Raw genomic sequence first — 27636 nt, 5'->3', positions numbered from 1 at the left:
ACTTAATGAGTGATGAAGGTGCTAATGCCAAATAATCTGAGAAGAAATCTATGCTGGAGCTTAGAAAGACAACCAGGCCCATGGGTGATGGTAGAGGAGGGTGTGTCTGAGAAGTCCCTCAGAACAAATGCAGTATCTGGTGTTGAATATAGCAATCATGGCAGAAATTAAGAAGCCTAGAAGACATTAGCTGGGCATAATGAGAAACACCTCCAAGTGTCAGCTCCTTGAGAACAAGGACCAGTCCTGTTTCATCTTGATGTCCCCAGTGCATTATATATTGCAAATATGCCTGTGGATAAGTTAAAAAAAAAAAAGAATTGGTATCAAAGGGGATAGTTGCACAGATGAAGCGTTTGAGCTTCCCGCTTGCTTTAACCAATGAAATGAGGGGCTTTCATTATCGCTCCTACTCTGGCAGTAAGTCCATTTTTGTCTTCAAAAGACATCTCCTGATACAAAATTTGAGTTTCAATGGTGTAAAATCTGTGTTTTACTCTTAGAAACCCAGTGATTTCCTATTATGGAAAAAAAAAATATATATATATAATTTCCCATTATGGAAAAAAAAATATATATATATATAAAATTTCCCATTATGGAAAAATATATCCAGGGTTAGAAGAAATACTCACCTATCAAGGAAAGTAAAATTATGCCACGTAATTATTTGCATAAAGACCAGGCAAGAACTAAGCCATAACTATTCAACAGATTTACAGGAAGAAAATAGGAAGCACTCTTCTCTTTTGCAATGTGTTCTACACCCACTGACTTTCCTCCTCCCTCTCCCTCTCTCTGAGCTTGTGTCTGTGTATGAATGTGTTTGGTGTTTCTGTGTTTGTTCTCATTTTTGGTTGTTGTGCTGATAAAGCAAATATTTTAATTTATTATTATATTATTATTATTTTTTTTAGAAACAGGGCATTGTTCTGTTGTCCAGCCTGGAGTGCAGTGGCAGTGGCAGGGTTATAGCTTATTGTAACCTCAAACTCCTGGGCTCAAGAGAACTTCGCACCTCATCCTCTTAGTATCCAGAACTACAGGCAGGCACCACCATGCCCAGCTTTTTTGTTGTTGTTATTGTTGTTTGTTTTAATTATAGAACTGGGGTCCCGCTATGTTGCCCAGGCTGGAGGCAAACTTTACTAGCTCTAGTAAAACAAAAAAAATAATGTTGTGTCTGTTCAGAGGAACATATTTTAGATGATCATCTGAAGGTTCTTAAAATAATCTACAAATAAATTACACTCACACTGGAGTTCATTGAATGCATTCTTTTTTTGTCTTGCTAGAATCCTTGAAGGATATATCAGGTAGAAAATAAGAAGAGATAACTAATAAAAAAATAATCATGATGTACAAAAAGTACTCAATTATGTATTTTCTGGTCTACTATATTAAAGATTAAAGATGTACTTAGTAAAATTTAAACTCATTTATAGACTGAAAAATTATATCTACAAAAGCAAACAGAAAAACCACCCTGTAATATAGTATGTATTCTATTTGAAGAGTGAGTTATAGCATAAGATAGTAGCATATTACTACATGAAAAGTTAAAATGAAAGAGATATTAGTAAGTTTAATTAAAAATTATTAAAGTTACATTGAAACCAACCATACAGAAGACTGATATGGAGTAGGTAAATATCATCTAATTCATTATAAAGTCCACAGGACAAAAATAAATCAATATACCTAAATTTAATTTCAAATGAGGTAATGGTTCATGTAAATCAATTTAATATATCTGTTAATTTCATAAATTCCTTTAATTGTTTCTTTTTTTATTTTTGGTAGAATGATTTATTGATAAATCTGTGCAATTACAATAGTGTATTAGTCCATTCTCACACTGCTATGAAGAAATACCCAAGACTGGGTAATTTATAAAGAAAAGAGGTTTAATTGATTGACACTTCTTCATGGATGGGGAGGTCTCAGGAAACTCACCATCATAGCAGAAGTCACCTCTTCACAGGGCTGAAGGAGAGAGAATGAATGCTAGCAAGGAAATGCCAGACACATATAAAACCATCAGATCTTGTGAGAACTCACTATCATGAGAATAGCATGGGGGAAACAGCCCCCATGATTCAATTACCTCTCACCAAGTCCATCCCATGACATGTGGGGATTATGGGATTACAGTTCAAGGTCAGTCTTGGGTGGGAACACAAAGCCAAACCATATCAAATAGCAAATGCTATCTGAATAGTGATTTATTCTCCATATAATATACAACAGAATGAAATACAATTAGGAAATACATAGACAATAATTCTTACAAGAAATGCATCATTTTTCTGCAATATGTGCACATATGTAGCAATATTATTTAGCACCATGATTTAAAAATACACAATTGAAATTTTTTAATCTAGTTTTCTAAGTAAGCACTGCCTAGCAGTCATAAAACGTAAATGACTTTCCAGAATCATCTCAAATTAATGTCTAAGCCATATCTTCTTCAATTTCAATTAATAGGGAAAACTTCATGCTTCCTTTTGATTCTTCACCTAATTATACTGAAATAAAAATAAACAGGTAAATTAAAGTTGATAAAAGTCACAAAAAAATGCTGAGATATCACCTTATATTAGTAGCAGGGAAAAAACCACAGACTTTTCTGAATTCAGAGGTAACAAAATTAAATCGCAAAATTATACTTACTTATTTACTAGAGATGTAGAATATTTATCTTTGGTTTGTAATAAGTTGGAAATATATTTTATGTCCTATGTAAATACAAACCAAACATCTGGATTCAGAGTGAAAAATATTATTGCCAAATTATACATTTTTTCTAGTTATTTACATAAATCATAATATATGCTGATATTCATATATGTATGTATATATATATGATTTGATATTGTGAAATATATTTTTGATCTTCATCAAGTTTCCTGGCATACAACACCTACCATCTTTGGACTATCCAAATCACAGGTGTCTTTTTGTATGCTAATTAGTTGATTCCTAGCTGGCAGCCCCTAGATAGCTTCACAATGATGATCACTCAAAACACCAAGGAAGGAGCAGAGGGTTAGAACTTTCAGCCCCACTCCCAAATATGGAAGGAGGGAGGCAAGGCTAAAGGTTAAGTTGATCACCAGTGGACAATGATGTAATCAATCATGCCTGAATAATGAAGCCTGCAGAAAAACCCGAAAGGACTGCGTTCATGGAGCTTGCAGATAGCTGAATATACAGACATTCCTGGAAGGTGGTGCACCAGGTGAGGTCATGGAAGCTTCCCATCCCTTCCCACATAACTTGCCCTATTCATCTCTTCCATCAGTTACTCATTGAATATTCTTTGTAATATCTTATGTAGAAAATCAGTAAATATAAGTGTTTCCTGGCTGGCATGGTGGCTCACACCTGTAATTCCATCACATTGGGAGGCCAAAGCAGGCAGATCATCTGAGGTCAAGAGTTCGAGACCAGCCTGTCCAACATGCTGAAACACTATCTCTACTAAAAATACAAAAAGAAAAAAAAATTAGCCAGAGGTGGTGGCGAGCGCCTGTAATAGCAGCTACGGAGGCTGAAGGAGGAGAATTGCTTGAACCCAAGAAGAAGAGGTTGCAGTGAGCAGAGATCACGCCAATGCACTCCAGCCTGGGTAACAGAGTGAGATTTCATCTCAAAAAAATATATATATATACACACACACATATATATGCACATACATATATATAAAATATATCGTATAATACATATAAATGTTTCCCTGAGTTATATGATCTGCTAGCAAATTAATCAAACCCATAAATGGGGTGATGGGAACCCTGATTTACAGCTAGCTGGTGGATCAGAAGCATAGGTAAAACAACTTGAGACTTGTGTTTGGCATTGAAAGTACGGAACAATCTTGTGACACTGAGCACTCAACTGGTGGGATTTGATGCTCTCTTCAAATAGATAGTGTTGGAATTGAATTGAAGGACACACAGCTGGCGTCTGCTGCAGAATTGCTTGCTTCCTTGATGTGTGAGGAAAGACCCCCACGCATTTTACTATGGAAGTCTTCTGTGTTGATTGTTAAGTGACAGTAGTATAGGAAAAAATGGACTTTGTTATTCCTATAAGTTACAAAGTAGATATAAGGACATACTGGGTGTTTTGCACTATCTGCACCAAACATTTAATTTTAGATATCTGGATTTGTAAATTTCCAGAGAGAGTTTCTCACTTGAACACAAATATTTGGATATTATTTAGCCAAAACTTCACAGTTCTGAAAAACAGAGAGCAAGGTGATCAATAGTCAGAAAAGTTTCCTGCTGCTTGTTAGTAAAAACTATCTTACTATGTGAAAGACACCAATAGTCCTTTATATCTCTCTCAAAAACAGTCTGAATTATTGTTTGCTATTTATTAAACAAAATCCCTTGGCTTCCATGATATCATATTCTCTTTATTCTTCTATGACTTTTACTGTTCATTCTTGGGCCCGTGCCTTGCCTGCTTTTTCTCTGCATGCTTGAATTTGCTTTCCCTCAGCATTTCACCTTTGTCTACATCGTTTTTTATTTGTTTTATTTCTTTCTCACTCTATGTCAGTCAGTGGTTCTCAGTACATTTTGGAAATTTGTTGGGGCATTTTCAGTTATCAAGTGAGTTTAGGAGCAGGTTTAGTGGGGAGAGTCCATTATGCTAGATGACCTACGGTCTGTGAGATGGTTCTATGTAACAGAAAATGCAGCCTGGTCAACTTTAAAGAGTTCCACCAGACATTCATGATAGTAAATCTGCTTAAATATTTTTAGGTGATAATCTAACTCCAATTTATATAAAATCTGACATTTTTATATGGTATAATTTATACCACAACCTAACATAGGGTATAATTGTAATTTATTTTGTTTGGAACTTTACCAGTCATCAAGTTCAGTTTCTTTTATATCTGAAATACCCAAGTTTTCTTCTCCCTTCTCTCTTTCTGCCTGCAATGAAATTCTGATACTAACCACCCAGTTTTGGGTCAAACTTCATGAGTTAAGGACACAGTGCTCCAATAACACTGCCTTCACTTCAAATACCAGCCTGATTCCTTGGAGTTTCCAGGGCACCTTCACTTCCAACAACCTGACAACAAATTTGGGAGTCCCCACTAGCCTCTCAGTTTCCGTTATTCTTTTGAAACAACTCATAAAAGTCAGAAAAGTGCTATACTTATGATTACAGTTTTACTGTGACAAATCAGGACTAGCCAAAGAAGAAATACATAGGATGAGGACTACGAGGGTCCTAAATGAGGAGTTCCCCATAGAAAGTCAACATGCATCACTCTTTTGTCACATCAGTAAGTAACAGTGTGTACAGAGTACTGTCAACAAGGGAAGCTCACCCAACCTGTGATGTCTAGAGCTTTTATTAGGGCTTCATTACATTGGCATGATGGATTGAATCATTGGTCATGCACTGAATTCAATCTCCAGGTCTCCTCTCTCCCCCCGAAAGCTCAGGCAGATATCATGTGGCTCAAAGTTCCAATGCTCCAATCACAAGTTTGGCTTTTCTGGTGTGACAAGCAGCCATCCTAAGACATCTTATTAGCATAAATTATCTAGGGGTTCACCATGCGTCTCCTCCTTAGCATAAACTCAAGTATAGTCTGAGGAGACTACTCAACAACAAAGATGCTTCCAGCATATGTGAAATGCCAAGGGTTTGGAAGCTTCCTCCCAGAAATCAGGGAAAAGGCCAGTCACATTTTTTAAAAAATTATACAACACTCCCATTACCTTTCCTTACTTCAGACTATTATCTTCCCAAAGTCTTGCATTATTATCTAAACTATGTTCCTACTTCCAACATGGTTCTGCTTCATTTGCATGCTCTGCAATCCTGCCAGAATAATCTTGCTAAAATGCAATTTGGACAATGTCAATGCTCTGCTTAAAGTCTTTTAATGTTGCCCTCAATTTTACAAAGCAAATCTGGATTCCTTTGCATAACATACAATACTCTCTGTCAGGTTCATTTGCCTAACTCACTAGTCTTATGTACACTCCAACTTATTTATTTTTCCAGTTGAAAAAATATATATCCAATTACATATTCTCAATGAAGTGACGTATTTCTCTTTTGAATGTTGTTGTTCATGCTATTTTCTTTTTTAGAAAACCTTTGCCTTCCCCCTACTCCTATTTGTCTACATATCCTATTATAATTCAAGACTCAAATTGGGTAAAATTAAATGTTTCTTATTCTACTCAGGTCAGATGAGGTTCTATTTTTTATATTCTCCTGGTATTATGTGCATGATTTTTGGCAAACTATTTATTTTCAATTAGAAATAATATATTTATATGAATGTCTACACTGCAAAATTTTCCTGATACCTGTCCTCTTATAGACATGTAATAAGTGTTTTAAGTGAGCAAATCTGGATAGGAAAATTGTAAATGATGTAACTGAAGCACAGCAGTTTTGGAATCAGTAAAATTTGGCCAGAATGATATTTTGATATCACACAACTGCTCATTTTATGAAGCACAAGCCATAGAAACAGAACATTATCTCTTTAAAATTTTGATCCATATGAGTTGCAAATAGTATTTAATATATGGTGTTGAACAAATGCATCACCATCACATTTTCCAAAGTGAGAAGCTATTCAAGGATCTCAGGAAGTGTAACAGTATTAAAGGTTAAGTTAGCTTTAAAAATAAAATAAAATGCCCATGTTTTAATAATGTGGAACATGTTGTATTATATAAATGGAGTGATTATTCTAGTATTGATGTGTGGAAGATGAGATATTAAATATCGGTGAATTTTTAAAGACTAAAAATCTTTTATATATCGTATATATTTATAGAATATTATTCACAAAGTTAGAAATAAAACCATATTTTTTAAGGCAGCAGAGTAGGTGAATTGTGGTACATCATCACACAGAAATAATCCCTAAAATAAAGGGTGAATCAACAGGACAAAATACATTGGATCATATTCTAACAGTAAATGAAATAGGTGATTTAGCTTCTCATTTATTCATCTTGCATTTGTTTAATCCATTTGTTATTCAAATATAGCAATAAAAACTATTCTACTTGGATTTTTTCCAATAAAAATATGCAACAAATGAATATCTAAAATATGGAATAATGAAAATTTATAAAGATGTATTTACTTTCATTTTATTTTTAAACTAGAGTTTGACTTTACTAGAGGCAGTATGTTTTCTCTTCTCAAATCATTTTATTACTCGAAGGCTTCCAATAAACAAAGTTATCTAATCCTCTATTAATAGGTCCATTTTCTATCATATAAAATTCTTTTTTGTTTCCTACAGTCGCTGGAACAAAATACCACAACCTCAGTAGCTTAGCACAACACAAATTCATTCTCTTGCAGTTCTATCGGCTGGAAATTCAAAATGGTTTTACTGGGCTAAAATCAGAGCCATATCGCTTCTGAAGACTATAGGAGACAGTCTGTGTCCTTGCCTTTTCCAGCTTTTAGAGACCATCTGCTCTTCTTGTCCTGTGGTTCCTTCTTCCACCTTCAAAGGCAGCACCGTCCTGCCAACCACTTCTCCTTAGCTCTCCCAAGGAAACTCTTCTGTCTCCCTCTGTCACTTTTGAGGATTCTTGTGATGATATTGAGCCCAACAGCATAATCCAACATAATCTCTCTAATTTCAGGTCACCTGAGTAACAAATTGAATTTTATCTGTATTTTAATTCCTCTTTGCATGTAACCTAACATGTTAGCAGGTTCTGACAATATGGGCTTGGGCCTCTTTGAGGAGCCTTTATTCTCCCTACCGCACTCACTAACTGAGGTACTACTCCCATTGAGTTGTCAGGGGATAAAGAGATATATATTAGAATTTAATTAACCTTAACAAGTGCAAATGCCATACTGAAATTAATTTCCCACTTCCAGAGCAAATGTATTTGTATTTAACCTCTCAATCAATTGGCAAAACATTTATTAGGTACTTTCTCTATCCACAACACTGAAGACTCCTTAGGAGACAAGACAGAAAATTCCCCACTTTGATGAAATTAATAATTCAGTGGAGGAAAAAAGTACACTGGAATTGGTATTAACGTTACAAAGAAATATATCCTAAATTACAGGACTTACTAGGGGTTCCCAAACAGTCAGTGGTGATCTGTTCATTGAACAAAAGAGGGATAATTCTTTAATCCAAAAGAATCATTTTCCACTGGTAAAATATTAGATATTGAGGTAGACAAATATTTGAAACCTTCCAGTACAGTTCAAATCATACCATGTAAAAGCTTAACTTGGTCTTAGCATTTTTTGGGGTAAAAGTCAGTTAAAAAAAAAATAACTGGAATGCTTTGACCATGTCAGGTAAACACTCAGATTTTTACACGAGTGATCATATTGTTATAAGGCACAGCAAAGACATGAAGAAAAGAGTAATGGTAGTTTTTACCACAATAACCTGGTAGTATAGTGTATAGGCAATCTACAGAGAGCATTAAGCTCTGTGGGAGCAGTGCTAGAGTATGAAGCCATTTTCTTTGTTACTATAGAAACAGCAAAATGTCAACTATTTTTAGAGCTCTGTTCCAGGATTCAAGCAGCCATGCTAGTTATCAGTGTGTTTAAAGATGCCAGAAACATATGCCAAGTAATATAGCTAGAAATTTAAGTTTGTAAGGTAATTTACGTCCTCTAGAACATTTTAATAATATGCATTTCCCATCACATTTAATGCTACTTAAGCAATTAAATATCCATGCTGTATATAGAAATTATTTAAACAAGTATTATTTTATATAAACATAGTTAATGAAATAAGTTACTTCCACATACGGTTTTTCAAGGGTGAGTATCACATTATAGTGTTCATAGGTATAAACACTAAAATTAACTTGGTACACAGAAACTCAATTAGTTGGCCTCTGTTATCACTTAGCTAATTTCTTTCACCTTCAATAAACACCTACTGAAACCCAGGCACCCCACCAAGTTTTGGAAATCTAAAAGTACCCTATTTTTCCCCAAGTACATATTTCTACAGATGAGCTAGACCTTAAGATATATTATATTATAAAACTTGACAAAAATTTTAAGGCAAAAAATATTAATTAAGAAGCCTTTTTCCAAAAATAACATGTTGGTTTTTAATATTTGCCAAGAAGCAAACAGGAAGAATGGATTCATGTTTAACTGTGCAACTTCCTTTGTCTTTGATCCTTACTGAAGCTCCACTGGCAAAAAAGAATCTAAAATCCATCTGTGCAGTATATTTTGCATACTAGAGTATAAGGGAAAGTTAGCAGCTTTTATTTTTTATAGACAAGATATAAACCACACAATTAGGAGAAATGATGCAGTTATCAAAATTTTACATTACCAAAAGCAGGGTTCACTCATCACTATGTATATATAAAATGTTTGTAATTCATGACCTTCATCTTTTTTCTTTTATATATTTAGTTAACATGTACATTTTGGGGCTTTGCAGACAAATGTAATTGTTGAATGCAATTTGAGAAGAAAGTGATCTGGCAAATAATTCTCACACTGAGATTTACTTTCTTAGATGTTACTGATGCCTCCTCAGTTCTGTAGATAGAAGCAACTAATTGAGAGTAACACAATCAGAAGACTTTTTGCCGAAAATTATCCTTTCCTTTGGAGTGAATTAGATACTGTTGTTACACAATCCTGGCTGGCAGGTTTAAAATCAAGTTGTTTATTAGGCAAATTCATCTAATTTAAGTGATTAAAAATCAGTGTTTTTAAATTAGGATAATGTGTTATTGTACTGATTAGTTCATTAGAATTGATGTCCATTGGTTAAGGGGTGAATCGTAAGCCTTGATCACAAGAAAAAAAGAATAAACAAAAGTCTGTAATCTCCCAGACAAGTATGTTCTCTCCCTGAAACTTCAACATGCAGAAAACCTTTTCCAGTATTTCAAAAATACATATACGGATATGTGTATACTTTAACATAGCATTCACTGATACTTTAATAAGTCATATAACCAGACTGAATTAAAAAGTCAATACAATTTTTTAGATAACTGCACATCAAATTATTTAGTTATCCCTAACAGAAAAGATTTTAGTCTAATTAACAATTCTTCATTTATTTTTGTGTGAGAAAATGTGCCTCTGTACCATCAGTTCTTTCCTAAAGATAAAAGCACAAAAATATTATTTTTTAGATCAACTATTGTTTGTTTTATTACTGCAAATCGATCACCAAATCACTGGCTGTAGTGTATGCTGTGTTGTGCTGCTCAGGTTTAACTTCTGGACTGAGGAGCTTTTTTCTCAAGCAGCTAGAAGTGTGGACTCTGTCCTCTCCAGATTTGCCCTCTGTGGAAAGCTGTTGCCTTGCCCCAGGTTATGCAGTTTCACTGGGGCAACTTCTATCCAATGATGCAGGTTAGATAAAGACCTAGTTTTTATTATTCTCTCAATCAATATTGCACGTACCACCTATAGTACATAATATTGATTTACATGACCACTCTAGGTTTAAAGCTCTCTGTGGGATTAATTGATACATTTGTTAAAACAAATTGCACCTAACTTGTACCTGTAATGAATCTTGGTTCTCTCATGCCCATACAGAGAATATTTTCTAGTTCTCCCCAGTAAAGCTCTTGCACTCAAATCTCCATCTCAGAGTCTGTTTCCAAGGATTTCTAATACCTTGAAGGTGTTTTGGAGATAAGGGATAGGCTATATAACAAAACAAACAAAGGATTGAAAAAAAGTAGGTTCTCAGCATTTATTTATTGATTGATTTAGTATTAACACTTGTAGATCTCACATAATTTTCTAACTGTTTTATTAAAGAGTATCTATAAAAATGAATATACTCTTTTGCATTGTTGCTACTGCAATAGGGAATTGGCAGCCAATCCCACACTCTTTAGAGCTTATTTTCTGCACTGATAATTTTTCCAAGTGACACTATGACAATGACTGTTTAGTAGGTTTTTCTTTTTAGTATATATGGAAAATATTTACAACTGAATATGTGTATTATAGATACAAGAATGCCTCTCAGGAAACAATTCACATTTGCCTTTTAATAAATAAAAATCTGATAATATAATAAGCTAAAGATGTACATGCTTTATTATGTAATTTCTTTTATTTTTACTATAATAGGCAACATATTTCCATATTTCCTACACTTCTTTAGTGCCTAATACAAAGTATATTTACAGTAAATGAATGAGGAAATGAATAAAAGGTGATTCTTACACAGATCTACATTATTTAAACAGACTAGCAAAATAGTATAGGTAAAGGTCAATTAACACTTAATTATTACCTTCTATGTGCTATATCTTACGGTATAGAGTGGAGCAGGTTAGTGTATAAAAGATAAACTATTTGTGGTTTCAGATAGAGCTGAATTCAAACCTCAGCTTGGCCATTCACTTACATGACTTTTACAAGTTACTGAACTGCTTCGTTTATTTTATTTTCTTTCTTTTCTTCCTTTTTTTCTTCCCCTTTTTGTCTTCTCACTTTTCTTTTCTTTCTTAACAAATATGGGGCATCCACTATGGACCAAACACTATGTAAGTGTTACAAATAAGACTGTAAACATAATAAGTTTGTATCCTCACATTGCTTACTGTCTATGCAGAATAGTAAACAAGAAAATAGAGGGTGTCATATTTGTCTCGATCTAGAGTGTTTGGAAAAAGCTTGCCAGGATAGATATTCTTGAAGACAAGTCCAGAGGCATGATTAGGAAGGGGTTATTTTGGTAGATGTGGAGATCGTCACTGAAAGTGATGGGGAGTATCCCATTCACCAATTGCAAGTAGAGGAATAGACAGAGGTGTGGAGGCAAGTGATCACAGAGTGTAATGGGAACCCGGTGTAATTCAGTTCTGTGGGGATCATTTTATCATGAGCAAAAGGAAACCTACTTATGTCTAACTAAGAAAGAGGGATGTATGATAAGGATTCAGGAGTGTCTAACATAATCCAAAGTAGGGAGGGAGGCCGGCCCCACCCCATGAGGGACTGTCATAGCCCAGCCAGTTTGAGCGGATTCTCTCTGTTTTTGCTCTATTTTCCTTTACTTTAGTGTGGAAACATTGCTTTCCAAGGCTAGCTTTTTTTTCTTTTTTTTCCCTCAGGGTCTTGCTCTGTCATCTAGGCTGGAGTGCAGTGGCACAATCACAGCTACTGTAGTCTTGACTTCCCTGCCCCAAATGATCCGCTCGCTTCAGCCTCCTGAGTAGCTGAGACTACAGGTACGTGCCACCATGCCTAGCTAATTTTTGTATTTTTTGTAGAGACAGGGTTTTGCCATGTTGCCCAGGCTGGTCTGGAACTCCTGGATTCAGGCAATCCACCTACCCTGGCCTCCCAAAGTGCTAGGATTACACGTGTGAAACATCATGCCTGGCGTACTTTTTCACTATGTCACTGCTCATTTCAGAAACCCAGCAGAATCCGACCAAGAGCCATTCCCCAAATCCAAGTAATTGTATTTGGTATCAGATCCCCATGTCATCAGAATCCCATGCCATCAGATTCCCATGTCATCAGATTCCCTATCCAATCCAACCCTACCTTAAATGGGTTAGAAATGCCATGAAGTTTGAAAATTATGTCCAAACCTGAGGGCTTATTTCTGTAGGAAGAAATTGCTAAGGGAAGATCATCTGCTCTACCCCTGGAACATAGAGTATTATGGTTGGGTAGATGAGGAAGTGTGATTGCACAGGAAAGAGAGAAAAAAATCCATTCTCTTACAAGTTATAGTTAGGAATTTGAACTTTATGCGAGGGATATGAACAGTAGTGTTTTTTATAAATGACAAGATTTTCTTCTTTAGAAGTGCACCCTATATGTCCAATGGAGAAAGTATTTGAATGGGTCAGTATTCAGTGTATGAAGACTTCTGTGGTCACATGAAATTCAGTTCACTAGTAGCAGAAAATAAATAGTCCATAGAGGCTGGAAATAAAACCAGATCACAGGAAAAACTGCAAGGAGCCTAATGAATTTAAATCGTCCTTAGGGTTACCATTAGGGTTTCTGTCAGGGGTGTGTCCAGGATTTGGGATCCAAAGAACTGGCAAGTTGGGGAACCTCTTTAATAAAATAATGCAAATTATAGAAATACACTTAAGAATAAGTTCATATATTTATTTAGATAAGTGAAGAGATAATTGAAAAATTAAATGTATCTCCACCTCAACTTTTCTTTAACCAGATTTCACAAAGTTGGCCCTCCAGGGCCACCCAACATAAAGGGACATATAGCAGAAGGAAAGTTGAAGGGGAAACACACAATGGCCCTGACTGAATGCAGTAAAAATATCCAGTCTTTGCAAAATTTCAAGTACATATGACCATTGAACACATTACTCACATCCCATGTAAAGGTATTGCAAGGTGAAGGTGCTGAAGCTTAAGCTTCATTGGTTTCACTGTAAATCCACCTCTAGTTACCATACGTGACAGATCCAAATCTCCCAGAAAAGCTGAAAATGCTAGTGTCTCCACAAAGCTATATATATGTGTGAATCAATCTAATATATCAGGGAGAGAATAAAATTATTCTACAAGAGCTTAGATGTAACATTAGAATTCGTTTAATGCTATGCTCAATGGCTTACTATTTTACTATGTTTAGGGAATAAGATAATGTTTTAAATGCCTTTTTACTACCAATGGTCAATGTCTAGAAATTGAAATATATATTGTTTCTTGGAATTATCTGTTTTTTGAAAACTTTGACGGTTTGGGTTGATATATAATAATATTTTTTTTCAGAGATGCTTTCATTTTTGTAATGTTTAATGTCCTGAGTACATGTTGAGAAATATTCTCTTTCATTTACAATAGGTGATTTTGAATATCGGTGAGGAGGTTATTTTTCTTTAGCTGTAATTATGCTCTCCTAAAGGGGAAATATGCAGGTTTAAGAATAATTATTCTAAGGCATTTGTTGTTCTTTGAAAAGTACTTTGTAAATAAACACACCAGGAATCCTTGTTTTGCAAGAGTACTTAAAATAGGCAACTTTCTGAAATGAGTTCTAAGTTTGTTTCCACTAAGTGAATGAGAAGGACTTGGAGGTCAAATATGGAAGAAATGCCAAATTACTTGAACATTAAAGCATTAAACTGTTATGAAATTCATAAAGGAATGTTTAATTTTTAAAAATAGATAAATTTTATGTTACCTGTGACATCTTTTCATCAGTTAGCAGAAAGTTTTATTGCTACACACTTTTGAGCAACATAACATCATTACTTAATATTTTAAAAATATCTTTATATAGAACATGTCTGTGTTTTTGTAATTTGTGTTTGATGCTTATGAAAAGTGTCAGATTGACTTCCCTAGATACAAAAGTTTTCAATTTTTGCCTTATATAAGCCTTGGGGAAGCAGAGCCTTCTCAATGATCCTAGCCAATATAGTTACAACAGAGCGGTTTAAACAATAACTGGATGGCTCAGGGCTTGGCCTCTTTGTTGAATCTGTCAGCCAATGCACAAATTAACTCAACTACAATTTTTATGATGTGTACCAATTTTGTTGGAAAGTGAACACATGACTGTAAGTTTTACAGTGGCCTCAAGAAACAAAGAGCCTAAACTAATTGCAAAACCTGTCACTATTGTCATTGAGCCATTGAGTTGAAAAGTTTACTGAGCAATCTCTCACAATTTGCTTTGCACCTAAAGTCATGATTTTATCTAAATTATGCTATCTGCCTTCAGTCAAACATAAAACAAGGAGAAATTAATTAATTATATAAATGCAGACTGTGTTTTATTTATATTGCCACAAATTTTAATGTATATATCGAATGATCTCATTCTTCTCAGTTATGAGGCTTAATAAGTTTATTGCTAAAACTCCCAAGCAAGCAAACTTCATCTTTCATGAAAATGTGGTTTTAAAGTTTCATAAACATATTCTGTGTAAGGTCTGCCTTTGTAACTTGCTGATGATTCTTGAAAAGACCGAATGTATGAGTGACTCTCCTCTCTTGATTATGAAAATTATAGTCTTGTGGGTTCATGAAGCTAATGTGAAAATGAGAACAAGAAACAGATAAATTGTTGTATTAGTCAAGATTTTCTAAAGGAGCAGAACCAGTAGGAGACACACACACACACACACACACACACACACGCACACATATATATATGGAGATTTTTTATGAGAACTGTTTCACATGTTTACAGAGGCTGAGAATTCCCACAATATACCATCTGCAAGCTGAAGAACCAGGAAATCTGGTGGTATAATACAGTCTGAGGCTGAAGGCCTGAGAAGAAGGAAGGGAGGGCAGACACTAGTATAAGTCCCAGAATCTGAAAGCCTGGAAATCAGGAGCTCTAATGTTCAAGGGCAGAAAATGACAAAAATCCCGTATTAAGAAGAGAGAGGAAGATAATACCTCCTTTCCTCTTTCCATTCCATTCGGACCCCCAATGGATTGGATAATGGCACCTACATTGGCATGTGTCAATCTTCACTCAATCTACCCATTCAAATGCCAATCTCTTCTGGAAACACCCTCACAGATATACCCAGAAATAATGCTTTACCAGCTCTCCCGACATCCCCTGACACAGTCAAATTGAGACATACAATTAACACAGTTGTGATCTGAGGTGAATGTTGGGGTAGCAGGGAAGAAGGTCAGCGGACAGTTTTGAGTGAAGTCTGATTCCTTGTGCAAGGTTTAGGCTTAGGGAAAGCTCCTGTGCTCTTTTCTCACTTGTATATATGCTGGATGGGTCATTGTCCGCAGAATGACTATTGGAATCAAAATAGCAAATTACAACCCAGGTCTGTCTGGGATTGAGAAAAGGGTGTGCGAAATGAGGAACTATTCACATATGTCTAGAAAGAGAAGATTAAAACTCTTGCAACCCTATCACCTCATATTTTGGGCTAGAAGATTATAATATGGGAAGTAAAACCTTTTGGAACAGAACAGCACCCAGCATGAAGCTCAGGGATATTCTAAAGGGCAATGTCACTGCTATGAACTGAATGTTATAACCCCTCAAAATTTGTGTGTTGAAATCTAATCACCAATGTAATGGTATTTGGAGGTGGAGTCTTTGGGAGGTGACTAATTCATGAAGGCACAGTCCTCATGAATGGGATTAGTGCCTTTATAAAGGGTGCCCCTGAAAATTGCCTCAACCTTCTACCATGTGAGGACCCAGTGAGGGAGTGCCATCCCTTAACCAAAAAGCAGGACTCCATCAGACACTGAATCTACCAGCACCACGACCTTGGATTTATCTGCCTCCAGGACTATAAGAAATACACTTCTGTGGTTTATAACCTATGCAGTTTATGGTATTTTGTTATCACAGCTGGAACAGACTAAGACAGCCACCTGCATGGTGAGATGGTTATGTTCTGTTGGTGGTGCTGAGGGCTCTTTGCCCTGGAGCATATTTCTCAAACTCATATCTGAAGTTCCAAGAAGAACAAAAACTAACACTAAACTGTTAGCCTCCTTTTCTCCATATAAGAAAGCTACATAAGGTAGCTGAAACCGAGCTTGTGAAGGGAAATAATCAGAAATCTGAGGAACAAAAATGCATATAACTGTAAGGTTACAAACTGAATCATTTATATTACACAAAACAGAATTAATGTAACTGAGAGATTTTAAAAAATAATAAATAAGTCTAAAATATCCTGAAAACAGGTAAAGGCAAATAATAACAAGTAGAAACAAATGAAGTCGTTGTTATAGAAAACATGTCTGAGTACCATAAAAATAGTAGCTAGGGGAAGAGCAGAATGCATATAGCTGGAAAATCATCTCTAGGAACTCCTGAAATAAAGATAAAATGTTTTAAAAAAAGGTTGGCAATGCAAAAGAAAAATACAGGTATGTGGAGTCCAGTAGTAGGCATATCAATATGCTCATACCTCAACTTCCAGGCACAAAACAGCAAGGAGAGAGGAAGAAAGTATTGAAATTACAACTAACAGTCCAAAAACAATATAATCTCAAGACCACTTTAAAATTAAAATTTTAAATTTAAAGGAGATTCTAAAAGCTTTGTGAGTAAGATTATATATTCAGCAAAGAAACTATCATTGAATGTTCCAACACTGGGTGCAAGAAAAGTCTTTTCGAAGTATTTAAGACAAAATCCAACCCTAATATTTTGTACACAGACAAAGTATTTCGATGGAAGAATAAAATACTATGTTCTCTAGGACAGCACTGTGTACAGAATTTTTTGCTCAATATCTATATGTGAATATTGGATATTGAGCAAAAAATTCATATCGAATAGAGTGGTGCTACAAATGCAAATAAACTACTCCAACAAGAAAATAAGCAAATCAAGGGGGATTATATAAATATATTAAAAGTATAAATGAATTAATAGTTTAATTCAGTTTATTGTCATGTGGAAAAGAAACAAAACCATCAAATAAAATATACATGTATTATAATCAGAACTAAAGTGCACGTGATAATACAGCTGGGTAAATGAAGAAAACAGAGAAGAGCACATGTTATGAGCATAACAGATTGAAACAGATAAAGATAAACGTGTATGCATAGAAATATAAAATATGTATTTTTAAAAATAGCATAAAATGTTGATCCATCTAATGAAAGCCAAGAAAAGGGAAAAATATAAGATATAAATAGGGTAAATAATAATATGAAAAGTAAATTGCAAAATTACGTTCAAATATAATAGTAATTTCAAAATAGTGGAGTTAAACTCATATATTAAAAAAAACAGACTCAGATCATTACACAGAATAATTCAGCAATATTTTACCTTGGAAGAGATAAATTAAAAGTTAGGTAAGAGTTGACAACAAGAGATGAAAAAATAAATGAAGGAAAGCTTCAGGTAGAAAAGAATTAAATGTAAAAGCAAAGAAAAAGAGGGACTGCATCACATAGGTAAAAGGAAAAATAAATCAAATACATATTAAAAATAACAAGAGTCTCACAATATATAAAACAACAGATATAATTACAGAAAAAATAGTACATGTATTTGCAGATATTCTTATACTTATTTGAGAAATTTATCAAACTAACTAAAGGTATAAAAAATGTTAACAGTACTATTAATCTCTAAATATATCCAGGTGAGTTGTGTATACATACACTTTATTTCTCAAAGAAACACAAATTCATTTTGATTATATTTGGAAAAAAAAAATTGTACACTATCCAGAAGGAAATCTCAACAAATTTGACAAAATTAGCAACTTCAACTTTTTCTGATGGTAACAATGAATAAAAATGGAAATAATTAAATATAAATTGCACATATAAAATGTATATCATTCTGTAAATGTAAAATATTAACTTTTATGCATATTATTTACATGTTTTTATTAAATATATATTTTTTAAATAAAATCATAAAGATTATTTTTAAAATCTTAGAATCAAATGAAAATGGTAACACTGCATTTCAAAAGTATAAGGATCAACAGACAAGATAGGACTAATAAGGAAATAAATGAGTTTACATATATTTAGCAAAAAGCAAGATGAATTCTAGAAAATTATCAAAATCTCTAATTTTAAAAGTTGATGGAAAATCAAGAGAGCAAACCCAGAGGAGACAGAAGGAAGAAAATAATAACGGTAAGAGTAGAGGTCAATAATATAAACAACAAGCAGAAACAAATCAATAGAGAAAATTAACAAATTTTTTAAAAACTAATTTTTAGGAAACATCAATAAGTTGGCTGAATCTCTGCAAAGAATGAGAACATACAAATAATAAATACAGTTTTGAATGTAAAATATAAATCATTACTAATGTAACAGAAGATTCATAGCTTAATGTAGGAACATAGTGAACAAATATACACTTATCAACTTGGAGACCTGTGGAACTTAAGAGACAACAAATACCCTTTTATAGTCTGATATTTTTTATCTTTTCATATATTTCAAATGATTTTTCATTAAAGTTTTACTAATTTTCATGTCTCATAAGTATAAAATCTACTTTAAAATTTTTATCTGGTAATTTCAATATCTGGGATTATCTTGTAGATGATATATTGTTATTGTCTTTTTCTTGAGAATAAGTCACATTTCCCTGAGCAAATATAATATTATATATTCATGATCAAATACAATATCATGTATACTCTGGCTTCTGTTTTAAACCTCTGAAAATTACCGAGGTTGTTGTTTTAGAAGGCAGAGAATACTGTTGGGTTTACCCTCTCAATTCTGTGTCACTTTTATGTGGGTTGGTTCCAATCTCAGTTCGGACCTTAAGTCTTTGCTACACTTATTTGAGTCTGATCTATATATGTATGGATAAGAAGCTAGCCTGGAACTGGTGTGTTCACATATAGACGTAGAGGATCTCTTTATCTTGTTTTCTCCCTTTTTTCTTTACTCTTCCCTGTTTGTTCTCCAATCTGCATGGGATCCTTTCCTTGGTTTCTCTGGCCCTAAGAATGACATAATTTCTATCAACATTTTTACCTCCATCAGAGTGTGGTTCCCTGACTGGGAATTACTATTGGAACACAATCTTGAGATTTTTTTTTTTTACTCTCCTCCACAATCTGCCTGATTCTGTTTATGTTTGCAAGTCCTCATGTAATTGATTTTGTGAGTCACAGAGTTTACAGTCTTAATCAGTGGTAGGGATGGGCTGAAGCTGATCACAGCAGTGAATTGGGAACTCTCCACCAGGTTTTGTATTCAGATTTCTGGATACTGAATAACTCAACAATGTACTATTATTGTCCCTACCTCCTTTAAGATCTTTGAGATATTCATTGCATTTCCATTTTAAAACTGTATTTTTATTGAGAAACTACCAAGTACTAAGCACTAGGAAGACAGGGATGAAAGAGAAAAATCTCTATTTTCAACAAGTTTGGAAATCAAGAATGAAGAAAGTTCAGCTTAGTAAGTAAACAAACACTTTGATAAGGATAGCAGTAGAGACTTGTAGAGGATGCTGTGAGAATTCAGATGAAGAGCCTTTGGGATAGCCTGTTAACTCTTCCAAGAAGAAGCTACTTCTGAGCTAAATCTTCAACCACCCAGGTGAAAAAGTGAGGGATAAGGAAGACAGTCCAAGGTATAGAGCAAACAAAAGGAAAAATCATCTTGACTGGTTGGGGCTGGTGGTAAGAAATTTAGTGAAATTACATAAATCAAAACGTACTGTAGGAAGGATGTGGGATATTTTTTTTTCTTCTTTGTATTTTATTTTATTATTATTATACTTTAAGTTTTAGGGTACATGTGCACAATGTGCAGGTTAGTTACATATGTATACATGTGCCACGCTGGTGTGCTGCACCCATTAACTCGTCAATTAGCATTAGGTATATCTCCTAATGCTATCCCTCCCCACTCCCCCCACCCCACAACAGTCCCCAGAGTGTGATGTTCCCCTTCCTGTGTCCATGTGTTCTCATTGTTCAATTCCCACCTATGAGTGAGAACATACGGTGTTTGGTTTTTTGTCCTTGCGATAGTTTACTGAGAATGATGATTTCCAATTTCATCCATGTCCCTACAAAGGACATGAACTCATCATTTTTTATGGCTGCACAGTATTCCATGGTGTATATGTGCCACATTTTCTTAATCCAATCTATCATTGTTGGACATTTGGGTTGGTTCCAAGTCTTTGCTATGTGAATAGTGCCGCAATAAACATACGTGTGCATGTGTCTTTATAGCAGCATGATTTATAGCCCTTTGGGTATACACCCAGTAATGGGATGGCTGGGTCAAATGGTATTTCTAGTTCTAGATCCCTGAGGAATAGCCACACTGACTTCCACAATGGTTGAACTAGTTTACAGTCCCACCAACAGTGTAAAAGTGTTCCTATTTCTCCACATCCTCTCCAGCACCTGTTGTTTCCTGACTTTGTAATGATTGCCATTCTAATTGGTGTGAGATGGTATCTCATTGTGGTTTTGATTTGCATTTCTCTGATAGCCAGTGATGGTGAGCATTTTTTCATGTGTTTTTTGGCTGCATAAATGTCTTCTTTTGAGAAGTGTCTGTTCATGTCCTTTGCCCACTTTTTGATGGGAGTGTTAGTTTTTTTCTTGTAAATTTGTTTGAGTTCATTGTAGATTCTGGATATTAGCCCTTTGTCAGATGAGTAGGTTGCGAAAATTTTCTCCCATTTTGTAGGTTGCCTGTTCACTCTGATGGTAGTTTCTTTTGCTGTACAGAAGCTCTTTAGTTTAATTAGATCCCATTTGTCAATTTTGTCTTTTGTTGCCATTGCTTTTGGTGTTTTAGACATGAAGTCCTTGCCCGTGCCTATGTCCTGAATTGTAATGCCTAGGTTTTCTTCTGGGGTTTTTACCGTTTTAGGTCTAACGTTTAAGTCTTTAATCCATCTTGAATTAATTTTTGTGTAAGGTGTAAGGAATGGATCCAGTTTCAGCTTTCTACATATGGCTAGCCAGTTTTCCCAGCACCATTTATTAAATAGGAAATCCTTCCCCCATTGCTTATTTTTCTCAGGTTTGTCAAAGATCAGATAGTTGTAGATATGTGGCGTTATTTCTGAGGGCTCTGTTCTGTTCCATTGATCTATATCTCTGTTTTGGTACCAGTACCATGCTGTTTTGGTTACTGTAGCCTTGTAGTATAGTTTGAAGTCAGGTAGCGTGATGCCTCCAGCTTGGTTCTTTTGGCTTAGGATTGATTTGGTGATGCGGGCTCTTTTTTGGTTTCATATGAACTTTAAAGTAGTTTTTTCCAATTCTGTGAAGAAAGTCATTGGTAGCTTGATGGGGATGGCATTGAATCTGTAAATTACCTTGGGCAGTATGGCCATTTTCACGATATTGATTCTTCCTACCCATGAGCATGGAATGTTCTTCCATTTCTTTGTATCCTCTTTTATTTCATTGAGCAGTGGTTTGAAGAGGTCCTTCATGTCCCTTGTAAGTTGGATTTCTAGGTATTTTATTCTCTTTGAAGCAATTGTGAATGGGAGTTGACTCATGATTTGGCTCTCTGTTTGTCTGTTATTGCTGTAAAGGAATGCTTGTGATTTTTGTACATTGATTTTGTATCCTGAGACTTTGCTGAAGTTGCTTATCAGCTTAATAAGATTTTGGGCTGAGACAATGAGGTTTTCTAGATATACAATCATGTCGTCTGCAAACAGGGACAATTTGACTTCCTCTTTTCCTAATTGAATAACATTTATTTCCTTCTCCTGCCTAATTGCCCTGGCCAGAACTTCCAACACTATGTTGAATAGGAGTGGTGAGAGAGGGCATCCCTGTCTTGTGCCAGTTTTCAAAGGGAATGCTTCCAGTTTTTGCCCATTCAGTATGATATTGGCTGTGGGTTTGTCATAGATAGCTCTTATTATTTTGAGATACGTCCCATCAATACCTAATTTATTGAGAGTTTTTAGCATGAAGTGTTATTGAATTTTGTCAAAGGCCTTTTCTGCATCTGTTGAGATAATCATGTGGTTTTTGTCTTTGGTTCTGTTTGTATGCTGGATTACATTTATTGATTTGCGTATATTGAACCAGCCTTGCATCCCAGGGATGAAGCCCACTTGATCATGGTGGATAAGCTTTTTGATGTGCTGCTGGATTCGGTTTGCCAGTATTTTATTGAGTATTTTTGCATCAATGTTCATCAAGGATATTGGTCTAAAATTCTCTTTTTTGGTTGTCTCTCTGCCCGGCTTTGGTATCAGGATGATGCTGGCCTCATAAAATGAGGTAGGGAGGATTCCCTTTTTTTCTATTGATTGGAATAATTTCAGAAGGAATGGTTCCAGTTCCCGCTTGTACCTCTGGTAGAATTCAGCTGTGAATCCATCTGGTCCTGGACTCTTTTTGGTTGGTAAGCTATTGATTATTGCCACAATTTCAGAGCCTGTTATTGGTCTGTTCAGAGATTCAACTTCTTCCTGGTTTAGTCTTGGGGGGATGTGGGATATTGACAGGCAGATTAATGGAGACTGTATACATGTGAGGGGAGAGACTTGATCTTCATAACATTGTGAAAATAAGTGAGAAGGCATGGCACAGGGAGAATTAGAGTAGGAGGCTGCTGTCATAAAGCTTGTGGGGAGGATGGGAATTGGAGATTCTTGAATTGAGTAGAGAAGGTGAAAATGGATAGAAGTTAATAAAGTGGATTTGAGGGAGATTTTGGAACTGATATGGCAGGGTTTGGTGACAAACTTGATGCTCTGAGTGAGGTAGAAAAAGTCCTAGGATATATCCAATTCTTGCTTCTTTTATAAGGCAAGTAGTTCTATCAAGAATAAGTTTAGGAATCGTGGATTGCATCTAGATGGAAAAAAATGTTTGTTTTAGATTATGTTGCAATTTGAGATGCCTCTGAGTTTCTCAAGTAGACACTTCCGGGCACTTGGGTAAACACAACTGGAATACAAATATATGTTAGGGTTGGATGTACGTCTTTGAGGGATCATGGAATTATAGAAGTAAGAGATCGAAGGGACATTAGAAATTATTTAATTGTATCATTTTTCATAAACACCTATCTAAATAGCGAGTTAAAGTGACTTGTTCGGTTGACAGTCTCAGTCGAGCTGGGGTCAAATGTCAATATACAGTCATGCGTCACTTAAAAACAGAGATACATTCTGAGAAATGTGTCTTTGGTCAATTTCATCATTGTGCAAACATCACAGAGTGTACGTACGCAAACCTAATGGTATAGCCTACCACACAGCAAGGCTATAGGACACAGCCTATTGCATTTACTGTCCTGTATAGCATGTTACTGTACTGAATACTGTAGGCAAATATAACACAGTGGTATTTGTGTGCCTAAATATATATAGACATAGAAATGCTACAGTAAAAATATGGTATTATAATTATATGGGACCACTGTCATATAGTCATATATGCAATCCATCATTGATCAAAATGTTGTTATGTGGTACATAACTGTATTGTATTTCCATCCGGAGATATTAGTGCTATGCTGCCTTGCACTACTGTTCTGTGTATTTAGAGTAATGCTGTTCTAGAAACTAAAAAGCACATATTCAGATGCCAGGTGTGTCAGTGAAAAGGTAGGTTTTATTTTGTGAAATTTTTTTTTTTTTTTTTTTTTTTTTGAGACGGAGTCTCGCTCTGTCGCCCAGGCTGGAGTGCAGTGGCGCGATCTCGGCTCACTGCAAGCTCCGCCTCCCGGGTTCACGCCATTCTCCTGCCTCAGCCTCCCGAGTAGCTGGGACTACAGGCGCCCGCTACCACGCCCGGCTAATTTTTTGTATTTTTAGTAGAGACGGGGTTTCACCGTGTTAGCCAGGATGGTCTCGATCTCCTGACCTCGTGATCCGCCCGCCTCGGCCTCCCAAAGTGCTGGGATTACAGGCGTGAGCCACCGCGCCCGGCCTATTTTGTGAAATTTTTAGAAAGTGACTTTCATTCTTTCTTACAATTTGTGTTTAAATTTCCAATGATAAAGGCAATGGACATAGAATAGAAGAATGGGAAAACTAGTAGAAATAATGAAGGGATAGAATTTGAGTTTGACTAGACCTGAGCTAGATGAATGATTTGAAAGATAAGTGCCTGAACCAGCTGACAACCTTTAAAAGAAGTAATATATATATAAAGTGCCTAGCAGAGAATCTGGCACAATAATAAGCTCCCACTCAAGCGATTGCAGCTTTATTAGCTTAAAAACACAGCCACTGAGGTTATTCCTACAGTGTTCATTACAATGTGAAAGAATATTCTGAAACTAATGGTCTAGAAGCCATAAAGCCGTGAACATTTCAAGGAATACAAGAGTTACCCAGGTGTGTAGTTATCACCTGAGGATAACTTTCTTGTTCAACAAGTTTCTTCCTGCAAATGAAACAAAACATTACCATTGATGAATTCACTGTTTTCTCCAGAAGCATATATGCAATGCTTGAAATAGTCAGAATTTCTCCATAACTGCTAGAAAATCAGCTTATGGATCAAAACCAGAGGTACTTTTGCAATAATAGCCCAAAGATAACGTAGAAATTTTTAAGATTAACAAAAGAGATTAATTCCCACCTGTCAATGTAATCGAACTTGTCTTCGTCCTCAACTTTTAACAAATATAGATGTCATGACTATTCAAGAATACCTTGATTAAGTTTATTATGTCAGCTTTGAGATGAAAAGGAGTGCTTAAGTTGAGCTGGCTTGTATCGTCATTTCAACAAATGTACATTATATTTATAGGGATCAAAACCACAGATATGTGAAAAACAGCATGAAGCATCAAAGTGCAGTTAAGCTATTTAAGTCACTCTGTTCCACGCTCAAATATCTGTCCAGTGAAGCACTGCTCCACTGCCAGTCTTGCTAACTGAAAGACTACCCTGGAATCTTTCTATAAATGTTACATATTGAAGAAAGTGTCTGTGCTCATTAAAAAAAAAAAAAGGCAACAACCAAAAAACAGTAATATGTCATAATCCTGGTAATTATCAGCCTGCAACAATTTGAGCATACAAATGTTTTCTTAAGTTTCATGAGTCAGGTAGGCCCTTGGATGAAATGGTCTCTTAGGGGTCACTTGAAGAATCTATGGTGCTGCAGTTTGTTCAGTGATATGTAGCAGCTCCTCTCTAGCCCTTCAGAAAACCCTAATTCTCAAAGTTCTGTTAAAATCTCTTGATCCAGTTAAGTGAGTGTTTCATCTTCCAGGCTTTATAAATTTATACACAAAAATTTACAGAAATTCTTTACAGTGACTGAGAATGTTAAGCTATAAACTCTTTCTGAGGGAATCTTTGGATTTTGTAAATTCTTTGTGATCATGATGCTTACTCTATTTTTAAATTTCCTTAGTAGCTAACACAATGTTTGGCACTAATTATGAATACTATTACATATCATCACAGATTAATCATAATACTAAATTACAGTCAACAAAGACAAATCTTAGGTGATTTAAGCAATAATGGAGTTTGGATTGGGTATTTTGTAGTTTCTAAGATTTCAGGGAAAGCTGGAAAATTGGAGCATCTGCAAAGGAAAGCTATGCAGTCAAAATCAGAGTAAAAATCACTCCAAAATGTGGAGCTCTGGGATAGTGCTACTGCCTGCTGCCATTACCACACCCTGGAACCTGAGGCTGGGTCCACACAGGTGCTACTGGCCCCAAGCTGCTATCACTATCACTGCTGGCCCTGCCACCCATGGAAAGGGACATCGCTGCCACTCTACTTACTTGCAGAAGCAACTCTTCACTCTATTCATTTTGAGTCCATTTCTTTAGATTTGAAATCTCAGGGGCTACTTCTAATCAGTCATCCTTAGGCCATGTGCATATGCCTCAGCGCCCTGGGGACAGAGAAGGCAAATGGATGACTTTTCTCCTAGACTCATTAACTGGAAAATTCCTCAGAATTAGACAGCTAAAAGACTGATAATAGCTGTTGAATAAGTGAGTAGATAAGGGTATAAGTCAGTTAACACAGTTACCTTGCACCAAAAAAAATCCACTTGAAATAAAGATTAATATACTGCAATTCAGAGATGTAAAAAGTCTATCATATTTTATTAAATAGATATCCACAGTAAGCATCTGACTGTGCAATCTAAAAAAATAAAAAACAGCAGTTATTAGAAAGCTAAGGAGAAGGAACAAAAAGAGAAACAGTGGTTGTAGCGTTAAGGAAATGGCAATGTGCCTACACTCTGTTCTATTCTGTATGTTTTAGAAATTTAGGTTGAGGAATAAAACTGCTATCAATAGCTTATTTACTGAAAAAGGTTATAAAAGTGCCATTGCAGTGAAACCCAAACAGGTCTGATAACTCCTTATTATCCCTGTCTGTGCCCAGATGGAAGAGAAAAAAGAAAGAGAGCTAAATAGCCCACAGTGAAGATGTTTGTGTGATTAGTTCAAACAATTCACTTTACCTCTATAGAGAGGAGAAAGGAGTAGAGCAGTAAGTTATGATTATTTAGGAAAATAGACAAATATCTTAGAGAATTAAGAGAAATTCAATAATTTTTGAAATATAATTTAATTATTAAATAATTTAAGAAATTCACTTTAATCATTATTGAATAATAATAATTATTATTAAATTCCATTAATATTCTTGAACTTTCTTTCTTAAGTTTCAGATTTCACTATTAATCCTAGGATTATCCAGGTGTAACCATTCCACTTGTGTGTCCCTCCAAATTTCCTGTGTTAAAGTCCTAACCACTAGTACCTCAGAAAGTAACCTTATTTGGAAATACTTTCATTGTAGATTTAATTAGTTAAGATGAAGGAATACTGGAGTGGATTGGCCCCCTCATCCAATAGGACAGAATCTCCTTATAGAAAGGGGAAATTTGGACACGGAAACACACACAGGGAGAACACCTGATAAACACAATAAGGGTGATTCTTCTACATGCCAACGAATATCAAAGATCACCAGCAAACTGCCAGAAGCTAGGAGAGAGCCATAGTTGCTGAGAGGGATGGTTCCTCACAGCTCTCAAAAAGAACCAACCCTCCCAACAACTCGATCTCAGACTTCAAGCTTCCAGAACTGGGGCACAATACATACCTGTGTTTTAAAGCTATTCAGTTTGTAGTACTTTGTACTACAGACCTAGAAAACTAGTACACAGCTCTAAGGAGATCAGGAGA

Source organism: Pan paniscus, chromosome 1, assembly GCF_029289425.2.
Source record: "Pan paniscus chromosome 1, NHGRI_mPanPan1-v2.0_pri, whole genome shotgun sequence".
Taxonomy (NCBI): Eukaryota; Metazoa; Chordata; class Mammalia; order Primates; family Hominidae; genus Pan; species Pan paniscus.
The sequence above is the reverse complement of the archived record's forward strand: the minus strand, read 5'-3'. Positions refer to the sequence as shown.